Below are 11,071 nucleotides of genomic sequence, written 5' to 3'. Positions count from 1 at the left end.
CTGAAACAACTGGACAGTCTTGTGCAAAAGAGTGAAGTTGAACCCTTGCCTCACACTATAGACACAAATTACCATAAAATGGACCAGAGACTTAATTTAAGAGCAAAACTATCAAATTCTTAGAAGAAAACTTAGGGGTAAATTTTCATGATCTTGGATTTGGCAATGGATTCTTATAGTTATGATACCAAAAGCACAAACAATAAAGCAAAATGTAGATAAATTGGACCTCATAAAAATTCAAAACTTTTGTGCTTCCAAGGAACCATTAAGAAAGTGAAAAGACAACCCACAGAATGGGAGAAGATATTTGCATGTTCTATATCTACGTTACTTTTATCCAGAATATATGAAGAACTCTCACAACTTAACAATAAGAAGACAAATAACCCAATTTAAAAATGGGCAAAGGATCTAAATAGACATTTGTTCAAAGAAGATTTTAAAAATGACCAATAAACATGTGAAAAGTTTCTCAACATCGTTAGTTACTAGGGAAATGCAAATCGAAACCACAATGAGATGCCACTTCATACCCGCTAGGATGGCTAGAATCAAAAGTCAAATAAGAACAAATGTCTGTGAAGACAGCTACAAATTGGAGCCCTCATACACCGCTGGTGGGATGTAAAATGGTGCCGCTGCTTTAGAAAGAAGTCTGGCAAGTTCCTCAAATGATTTAATGTAAAGTTACCATGTAGCCCAGTGATTCCACTTCTAAGCAGGTACCCAAGAGAAACAAAAACACATGTTCACTTGTATACAAATGTTTATAGCAGCATTATTCATAATAGCTAAAAGGTAGAAATAACCCAAATATCAAACAATGGATAAGTGGATACACAAAATGTTCCACACACACACACACACACACACACACTCTCACTCTTCATCATTGCTACCCACCATCTCTAAGTCCTGGACACTCCAGGGGCCTGTTGGGAAGATGTATGGCAACCAATACAACCCAATACAGCAAACATCACTATCTGAGAGTCAGCTCAGAAGCTGGAGAATGATGAGGAAGAGGGCCCCCCAGTTAGGGCCCTGCATACCCTGGTGGGTGCATCCATCTTGGACAAGGACAGGCCTCTCTGGCTGAGTTCTTCACAGACACCTCCATGATGCATTTCCCAGCCCTTGAGTGATGGCTCCATTTCATTTGGAACAAGACAGCTTCCTTATGGAGGAGCTACAGAGGAAATCAACATTTAAATATATTTTTAAAAGTACATTCTCACGGATGTGCTTTTTTGGTTACTACATTATCTGAAAAAAAAAATCCCTTCATCAATTAAACTTATTACACTTGAATGTTTAATTCCTGACAATGTACAATTTAAATAATCTCTTCCAAATACTTCGTGTATGGCCATTAGATGTACTGAAGGACTTCACGAAACGTGTCTCTTGCAGAAGCATGATGACTTCTTTTGCAGATGGCAAACTGACCATACGAGAGCATTTCCAGCCCTGTCCCAGAAAAACGTTATTGTAGGTGCTGAAGGTCCTGTGTTGAACACAACAGACAGAGATTCACAGCAATGTAAAAATAAGGAAGAAAATCTTGAGAGAAAAATGCTGTGATTTGATGTATTTTAAGATGGGCCTTAAAGGAAAGCAAATTTGTCACCTCATTCTCAAGAGGTATGATGTATAATGCACATTTGAACTTGGCATTATAGGTTTGCAAACAGACAGAAAACATTGTGCTTTACCTCTACTGAGTGTTCAGCAAAAAACAAGTCTCAAATTCTAGCAGCAAATTGAATTTTAGAAGTGATTGTTCAGCATTGTGAATTGTAGGAAGTCCAGCTCATTTGGTTGTGTCTTTTGCTATAAAGAGGAATTGTATGCACTTTATATGAAAGATCAGAGTCTCTTCCTTTGGGTGCAGAAAGTGGGTTTCACATCACAAGAAGCTTTTGCTATTCTTTTTCCCAAATTTTCCTTAGGCTTGTGCCCAGAATGGAAGGGCCTCCCCTGGCCTCCCTGGCCCCTTTCCCATGACGCCAAAACCTGTGTCCTTTACTTCCTGGCAGTGACCAGCTGCTGTTTCCTTTGGGTCTGTTGTGAAGGCGGGAAACACAGAGGAGGTGCCTCGGAGACCGAGGGCAGTCTTCCCAGGGGCATGGCCTCTGCTCCACCCCATCCAGCCCTCTGCCAACTGCACTGGGGCAGCCTTGTGACCAAACATGGTCCTGAGACACACAAGATTCTCCCTCACAAACCCTTATACGCTGCTGGTGGGGGTGCAAACTGGTGCAGCCGCTGTGGAAAACAGTAAAGAGATGCTTCAAAAACTTAAAAATAGAACTAACATATAATCCAGATATTCCTCTTCTGTGTATTTATACAAGGAACATGAAAACACTAATTCAAAAGATCTGTGTACCCCTATGTTCACTGCAGCATTATTGACAATAGCCAAGACTTGGAGACGAGCTAAATGCCATAATTGGATGAATGGATAAAGAGATGTTGTATATATATACAATGGAATACTACTTAGCCATAAAAAAGACAAAATCATGCCATTTGAGACAACATGGATGGATCTTGAGGGTGTCATGCTAAGCAAACAGAGAAAGACAAATACCATATGATTTCACTCATATGTGGAAGATAAACACATAGATAAGGAGAAAAGATTGGTAGTTCCCAGAGCGGAGGAGAGTGGAGGGAGTGTGAACGGGGTAAATGGGCACATATGTATGGTGATGGACGGAAGCTTAACTTTCGGTGGTGAACAAGATGCAGTCTATACAGAAGCCAAAATATAATGACGTAAACCTGAAATGTATGATGTTATAAACCAATGTGACCTCAATAAAATAGAAAAACGGAAATAATCTCCCCTCACACTGTCTTGTTTAAACTAGTGCTTTCAACCAAGGGAGTTTCACAAAACATCTTCAGCTTTTAATTGCTTTGCTGTGCTCTTAGCCATGGCCTCAACTGAAGTAACAGAAGGTATGAATGTACCTGTAAAAAATTAGTTTGGCTGTATATAACAAAAATACCTCCAAGGATAGCAGCTTAGACATAATAGAAGTTTAATTTTTTCTCAAACAATACAAACCCAAAATGTTGTATATCCATACAATGGAATATTATTCGGTCATAAAAAGGAATGATGTACTGATACAGGCTACGACATGGATAAACCTCGAAACATTATGCCACGTGAAAGAAACCATTCACAAAGACCATATACTTTATGATTCCACTCATATGGATCTCCAGAAGAGGGAACTCTACAGAGACAGAAAACAGATTAGCGGTTGATTAGACCTGAGAGAGAGTGGAGAAGAGACGGAAAAGAGAGTGACAGACGAAGTATGCAAAGTTTCTTTCTGAGGTGACAAAAGTGTTCTAACATTGGCTCTTGATGGCTGCACGTATCTGTGAATATACTAAAACCTTTGATTTGTACCATTTAAGTGGGTGAAATGCATGGTATATCTCAGCAAAGCTGTTTTTTAAAATGAGATTGTATTGGAAGTACAGGACAAGACCGAGTGCTTTGAGACCAGACCAACTTGGGTTTAAATCCTTACTGTAATTTATCAGGCTTGGCTCCTGGACAAGTCATTCTACGGCTAGGAGCCTCAGTTTCTCATCTGTAAAGTAGGTATCATGATCATACCAGCCCAGAGAGTTCTTTGAGGATTCATGAGATAATTCATTAGTCTTAGTCTCTGTGCCTTGTACATAGTAAGCACTTAATAAACGTCAACTGCCTGTAATACACCAGGAACACCCAGTCAGGGGAAAACCCATAGAGCACATGATGTGCCCGAGGCCCACAAGGCCTATTCAGACACCTGCAAATAAATTTGGTAGAAAATCAGATTTTGGCCTTTGTGGACAGCTATAGGAAATGGGTCAAATTATTTTAAGGACCAAAATATAGTGACATTCAGGCAGAGAAATTAGTGGTAGATATTTTTCCAGGTGGGGGTCTGGGGGCTGCTCTATTGCTCACATTCTGATAAATGGGTCCCCCTAGACCTGCGAACCCTACAGAGAATGGGGACAGTGACTTGCCTCCCTTCCTCCACACATTCCCTAGGCTGAAGGCCCAGAGGAAAGAAAGGGTGAACACAGCAGTGGAATGGTTACAGGAATGCAATGGGCAGAGGCCAGCTCTCGCTGCAGGTCTTGATGAGAATCAGAGGCAGATCTAAGTGATGGATGGGTTCAGCCCCAGGAGAGCCCGCTCTGGGAGGGAGAAGTCCTTCCATCACCCACATGGGGAGGTTTAAGAAGTAATAGAGGCCAAGATCATTTGTGGAATCCCATGGACTTTGAAAGCCAGTGAGGAGAGAGCATTGTCCTTGGGAGCTGGTACCCTAAAGGATGATGGTGGTAAGAACAGGGCTGCGCTCTCTAAATGAATCCCCAAGTGGGATGGAGGGGTCTCTGCCTCATGATTAGTCTGGTTTTATACAGACTGCTGTTTCAGATAGCGAGGCCAGTGGGGAGCGTGCATGTGCTGAAAATTCCAACCAGAGACTGCAACCCTAGGGGTAAACATTTACTCAGTCATTCCATGTTTTTCCTACTGCACATGTGAAGTAGTTGCATTTCTTGTTATGTCACCTATTTATTCTCATCCTGTGTTCACAAATATCTAGTTTCTTCTATTTGTTTAGGTTTCATGGCATTTCTTTCTGGTGAGTGGAGAATCTACTGCATGTGTTGGGAAGTATGTTATGACACACATTTACATTTTTCTTTCATTGTAAAGAGTTTCAGTGGCTCACATCTTGAAATAGAAATGAGTTGACCTAGAGGATTAGTGGATATTTATCCTCAGGTGTTTCCTATCCCCAAGAAATGTTTTATTTTTTTTAAAGGAAATTAAGAAAATGTAGTGCCACGAGGGGGCGCCCCTGGAATTCTGGTCTAGTAGCAAAGCCAACACATTCATAATGGAGGAAGTATCTCCTAAATAGGGGATCACAGATAACATGGGATTATTTGTTGAATATCTGCCAGTGAGCGCACCTGGCATACGCACAGGGCCCCATTTACTAAACCCAGCGACTCCTGAGGTAACCCCACTGTTGTGGCAGCTTGTAGGCTCAAATAGTTCAGCCACTTGTCCAAGGTCACTCAGGTAATAAGTAAAAGAGATGAGATTCAGATCTAATTCCTTCTAGTCCTAAAGCCCTGCATTCCCAGGACAGCCGACTGGAGTTAGCACATCTCGAGAGGTTCCGTAACGGGAAGGGCGGTGGTCAGCACAGAAGCCACGCTGGTCAGTGTGTGTCCTCAGGATCGGGGTCGTGAGCAATCTTCCCACCAGAGAGGTGTTTCCAGGCTAGTCAGGAAGGTTCAGAATATTCCCGAATGTGGGAAAAATAATCCCCACCCTGACCAGGGCCCGGTCTGTGCTCAGCAAGGCCCCCTTGTGGTTAGGAAGAGAACTTGTCAATGGGAAGAAGGTGTCTTGGGTCACTGGTTTGACCGGGGAGTCTTTTACTACAAATGAATAGCTTGGCATCTATTTTATATGTCATCCTTGACATAATTTTGTCAGCATGAGTGCATCACCAAGAGTCTTAACATTATTGAATGTTGTAAACACTTAGAGCTTTGGGACCTGAAGTACTGTGGATGGCTGTGGCCTTTGAGATTCTCTCCCTAAGAGGGGCAGAGTCCTGAGGGAAATTAGGCAGCATCCCTGAAAACAGGGTTGAGAAAATGTGATTGGGGCAACCACCAAGGCGGTATAGGAGGCAGCAAGATGATATTTATTAGGGTCTGGAAAGGCGGCTGGAAGAGGAGTCAAGAGCAGGAAGAAGGGCAACAGACACCTATTGAGTGTTTATCTAATGACATAGAAATCATTTTGTCCATTTCACAGATGAAGAAACTGAGTTTTGAAGAAATTGAATAACTAGCCCAAGGTCAAACCGCTACTATTTGGCAAAGCTGGGACCTGACCCTGATACTAGTACCCAGTCTCTTTCCATAACACCAGACGGCCTCTCAGAAAATGTGGTCTTGATTCTCACCAGACACCCACCATCCCTCCTCTTCTCTAAGCAGTTTTCCTCAAATCCAGGAACACCTACAGGCCTTTTGGTGACTCTGAGCTCAGCCACTAAGTAGCGACACTGACTATGGCTCAGGCCCCACTCCCCTGGGGAGATGAAGGAGGAAACTAGCAGTGGTGGTGTTCCCTGTGCTAGGCGCTCTCTGTACTTTATTTATTTAGTCCTCCCAACAACCCTGTGAAATACGTGTTATCTATTTTACAGATGAGGCCACTGAGGATCTGCCCACGATTACACAGCTTACTGGTAGAGGCAGGAATGGAATCAAGGTCTGTTTGTCTACAAAGTCCTGCCTCCAAGCGTGATGGGCTCCCAAAGAAAAAGTTATTCTGTGCCCTTAGGATACACAGTCTCCTGGAGAGGTAGATGGGGTGTGGGGGACGCCACTTGAGTTTGGGCCAGGACTGTCTAGTGAAGGAGGAGGGTCCATGAGGAGTCCCCAAGCCTTAGCTCTGGTTGTTGAAGGGGAGAATTAGGTTTTAAGGTGGAAATCAAATGCAGTTAATACTACTCTTGCGAATCTCTTAGGATGCTGCCGTATTGCAGGCCGACCTCCCACCCTCAGCAAGTGTTTCCTCCTGCTCTGGAAGACATGCCTTTTCTTCTTGATGAAACAGTGGGCTGGTATGAGGGGCCAGGCTGTATGAAACCTGTGTCCTGCATATTGAAACATCGGATTCACCCAAACACAGTGGTGTGCTGGAGCCAGCTGGAACTAGCTGTGGGAGCTGCTTTCATGCATCTTTTCCCAACGGTGTGTTCATGTCATCAAGGTGGTAGTTTGAAATGAGCCCTAGTGGGAGTATTTACACCACAGAAGTTTTCGAAGGCTGGAGACCAGGGCTTGTTCCTCCTGAGGAGCCAGCTGTTAGGCAGTTACCAGCACACCACTGCCCACCAGGAAAGGCCGGTGGGAGCAGAGAGATGGACCAAGGGACCCCAAGGCTAACCCATGGATTTATAGCTTCCCTCTGAAACTCCCTCCAAGTCCTTCAGCATTTGAAGAGAGTGGTTCTATTAGAATATAATTGCTACATAATTTAAACAGCTATTTTTTTCTCTTATTTTTTGTTGTTGAGGCAAATAACTGAATTTGAGTAGTAAAACACGAGTATGCTGTGTCTTCACTGGAAAGCAAGATGGCTGACACTGGAAGATGTCTTTGGGCCCAACCCATGATGGAGTCATGCCTGAGTCCTGGGGAGGTGGGGCACCCACCCAGGACAGGGTGGGCTGTGGTGTTAGCTGGGGAAGGACAGCACACATGTGACTGCTCAGGGTCTGTGGGGACAACTAGCAGAGAGGAGCTCACCTTTGTTTTCCCACAGAACGCTGTGGCGTGGGCCCTCCGGGGCCTAGTGTCCATCAGAAGAGGAGGTGCTGGGTGAGGTCATGCTGCCTGTGAAGCCACCTCAGGGCTCAGTGATGGTGACCAAGACGGGAAGGGAAGTCCCTGGCAGCGCTGAGACATAGGCGTGCTCAGTAAATATCTGCTGAATGGAAACTAATGATGGCTGCCATGTGCACTTTAGCTGAAAGGTGGTTGTCTTGTTCGAGAGAATATGTGACAACCCAGGGTCCTCACAGGCAGGGTTGGGACTAGGGTGAGACACCCACTCTCAGGTGCCGACCTGTGCTTGGAGCAGCCTGAGGGGCCTCCTCATCTCACCTCTTCACAGGGCCTGGGTCCTGCATCAGAAGCGGAAGGACAGAGCCAGTTGATGTTGATGTCACAAATGACCAACAACTTGCTAAAGTGCTGTAACAGCCCAGCACAGAGATCACCTAATTCCATCTGAGACAGGACAGGGCAGACTCCCAGGGAGGCCATTTGAGCTTCTTCTGGAAGGGTCAGCAGACATGTGTCAGGAGACGAGAGGGAAGGGTCTTACACCAGGGAGCAGGAGCAGACACACAGGGTGGAGGCTGACGGGGCGTCCTCTCTTAGGTCCACAGGGCATAAGGATTGACCCCTATAAACGGGGAGATCTTTTCCTAGTTATCTGTCCTGCTGGGGCTCTCCCTCCCCTCTCTGCCCCCATCAGGAGGGGGTCTCAAAGGTCCCAGGGCACGTTCTCAGGGGCTGTGTGGAATCTGAAGAGCCCACCCACTGCCCTGTGGGGTGGAGTGGTGTGGCCAGAGCCCCTGGGGTGGGCAGAAGGTGGTGCTGGGTGTCATAGTCTGTCCTCCCCCACTGGACAGATAAGAGATGATGGGAACCCGTCCAGCCAAGACCTGCAAGGGAAACCTTGTGATAAAAGAAGTCTGGCAGGAAGGGGCCGACTGATTTGGTTGGGGTAAGTGTCACCGACAAACTGAGGTTAGTCAGGAGTCCTACCAAGGGAGGTGGGCTCAAGCAGGAGAAGGGAACAGTCCCCACCAGTGGGGCTTCTCCAGGTTTAAAGGGTGATGTAGTTGGCGTGACTGATGAGACAGTTAAGACTAATGAAAAGACCTTATGAAAGGCAGACTGAGACACTCCCTAGGAGGACAGTGCTCCCTGACCCAGGGAGGGGGGAGGGTTCACCAGCCTCCAGCTCACACACATGAGGGTCCCAGGCCCTGTTGGAGACCAGCTGAGGCTCCTCAGGCCAGCAGCCTTTGCAGGCGTGGGCTGGGCTGGAGGCGCAGGCCCATTTGTGATGCACTGAGTGCAGGGGGAGGCGGCTGTGGTTGGCCAGGGCCTGCCTTGGTTCTCAGAGGCTGTGAGATGCAGCCACAGGCCTTGGTTCCCCTGCCTGGGGGTGGTGTGAGGGAGGTCAGAGGCCGCTGTGGGACAGGCCTCCCTCCCCCTCCGTGTGGCTTCTCAAGCTCTGAAGCCATCTTAGTGTGGGAGATTCACCTCACTTCAGATCCAAGGGACCTGGATCTGGAAAGACCATGGGTCTGAAAGGCTGACCACCTGGTTCTAGGCCTGGCTCTGCCACCTACTGGCTTCCAGACCTTGGGTTTATTCATGAAACTCTATGGAACCTCAGTTTCCTCATCTGTGAAATGGGAAGGTAATCCTAATGGTGCCTGTCTCTCACAGGTGGAAGTGCTTGTAAACTGGAACGTGCTAGACAAGTAAGAGGCATTGAAGATGATTTAGCTCTGGATGCCCCTGACAGAGTGAAGACCATGGGAATGTCTGTTATGTAGATTCAGCAAGAACAGATTAAGCAGTGCTGCCATTTATCCATCAGTCAGATTTCTCCCATCCTTAACCCTTCAGAACTTAGCCCAGGGCAGGGTTCCCGCCTCATTGCCATGGGCACATGGACTTGTTTCAGTGACCTGAGCACAGGAGCTTCCATGAGCCACCTCTGGGGACCGCTCACCCACAGAATTGTTTCTCTCAGGCTGCTCAGCCTCGCACAATGGAGATCCTTCTCAAGTGTCCCCCACAGAACCATGCAGCTGTTTTCATTTTCTCTTTTGATTCTCTGGCAAATCATATTACAGATTTAAAAAAACAAAAGTATCCTGAACATATTAGATGTAAAAACTTAACCTACAGTGCCACATTTAATGGGTTTCTCAGTGACTATCCTGAGACTATGCATATATTTAGTATTTTATCTATGCTCAGTGAGTATCTCTTGAGTTGAAAAGATGGAGGTCACCCAGAGGCAGGGTGTCCATCTCCCTGCCTCTCTGCCTCACCCCCAGCCTTGTTGGGAGGCATGTGAAGTGAAACTCTGGGCCCAGCCCACAGCGGAGGTCACATCTCCTTGAGAATGAGGTCTGTTCTGGGACCCTGAGGCCCTTCTCTGGAGGGGCCAGAATTGTCCTGGCTCTTCTGGTCAGCTTTAGGCCCTGGACTTACAAATGTGATGTTAGGATTGGAGAACGGAGCCCCAGAGTAGAGTGGGGTGCAGGAAGGAGGCTGCCTGAATGGCCTCAATCTGTCCCTGAGAGCTGGAACCCACATCGGATGCAGGCCCTGGGTGTGCTCCTGACACAGCTAGGAGTGATGGATGGTTCCTGCCCTTGGGTCACTTCCTAGCTAATTTCCGCCTCTTCTGAGCTCCTGGCTCTGCATTAACATGTAGGAAAAACTCAGCCTTTCCTCCTGTGTGTCTCTCCTTTACTCTCACACTACTGTTACTGCCACACACACAACACAACGCTTCTGACACCAGATATCTGGGGATTTTTCCCACACCAAGGAATTCTGAGATACCAGCTGGGTGTCCTACAATTCAACTCAATTCTGACACCATCTATCCGGAGATAGCATCGGATTCCACAGGTTAAGGGCTCAGTCCTACAAGAGTACGCCCCCCACCCCACCCCACTTCAGATGCCAATTGCAAGTCCAGGCTGTTACCTGTACTTCTGATTCATCGGCTAGAAATCAGAGGTTCCCATGACCCCCTTCTCAGGTTCCATTAACTTGCTAGAGTGGCTCACAGGACTCAAGATAATAGTCAACTTACCATTTGCCAGTTTATTATAAAAGGATGTGATAAAGAATACAGATGAACAGCCAGATGGAAGAGATGCACAGGGCAAGGTAGTGGGAAGGGGCGTGGAGCTCCTGTGCCCTCTCTGAGCACGCCACTCTCCCAGCACCGCCACGTCTTCACCCACTTGGAAGCTCTCCGAACCCCATAGTTTTGGGATTTTTATGGAGCCTTCCTCACATAGGCATGCTGAATCATTAACTCCGTTTCTAGACCCTGTTCCCTCTTTGGAGAATGAGGGGTGGGGCCGAAAGTTTCAAGCTGCTAATCATAGCTTGGTCTTCCTGGTGACCAGCCCCTATCTAGGATGCCGCTCAGAGCCACCTCATTAGAACAAAAGACACTGCTGTCACCCCGAAAATTCCAAGGGAGTTAGGAATGCTGTGTCGGGAACCAGGGTCAAAGACCAAATATTAGAACAAAAGATGTTCGTAGTACTCTTATCACTTTGGAAATTACAAAGGTTTTACAAATTCTGTGCCAGGAACCCAGGGCAGAGACCAATGTGTATTTTCTATTATCTCAAAATTACCTGTCATTGGTGGTCTCACAGGC

This window comes from Equus przewalskii, unplaced genomic scaffold, assembly GCF_037783145.1.
Source record: "Equus przewalskii isolate Varuska unplaced genomic scaffold, EquPr2 ChrUn-8, whole genome shotgun sequence".
Classification (NCBI taxonomy): Eukaryota; Metazoa; Chordata; class Mammalia; order Perissodactyla; family Equidae; genus Equus; species Equus przewalskii.
This window is presented reverse-complemented; position numbering follows the sequence as displayed.